Here is a 560-nt window from a genome sequence, read left to right as displayed (position 1 = left end):
CCCACCCACCCCTCCAGGAGGTGAGCTGAGATTTCACAGAACAAACAAGAAAATCAGCGAGGGGGCCCTTGGGGACCACCCCCAGGATGTTGTTATTGCTTTGGAGCGCTCTCCCTCTTTATGAATGCTGTGCAGACACCAGAGTGGGGGCTCAGGCTGGGGAGCACCGAGCCTCCTCTCGCTCTGGCTGGGACAGCAGGCGCTGCCCCGTCTTTGAAAACGACCCCTGTACAACTAGAGCGGTGACAGCTGCAGAGAGAGAAGGCGCTCTCCTGGCTCAAAATATTCCAAATGCCGAGTAATAAACGAACACCAGAGAAATCACACTGGTTAAAACAAACAAACAGTGAGGGGCGATTCTGGGCCTCAGATGCGAGTCCATCCAGAGCCCAGCTGCCTCCTGACCAAGTCTTGGGGTCCCACCCCCACAAACCCCGGGAGCTCTGAAGGCCTCAGGGGCCTTTTCATCACCCTTTCCTAATGCAGTGTGAGAGGCCCCACGGAGGCAACTGAACTCAACCAGACTTTAAAGGGTGCCCAGGGCTCAAACAGGCCTGGGG

Source organism: Myotis brandtii, unplaced genomic scaffold (genome assembly GCF_000412655.1).
Source record: "Myotis brandtii unplaced genomic scaffold, ASM41265v1 scaffold333, whole genome shotgun sequence".
In the NCBI taxonomy this organism is placed as follows: Eukaryota; Metazoa; Chordata; class Mammalia; order Chiroptera; family Vespertilionidae; genus Myotis; species Myotis brandtii.
This window is presented reverse-complemented; position numbering follows the sequence as displayed.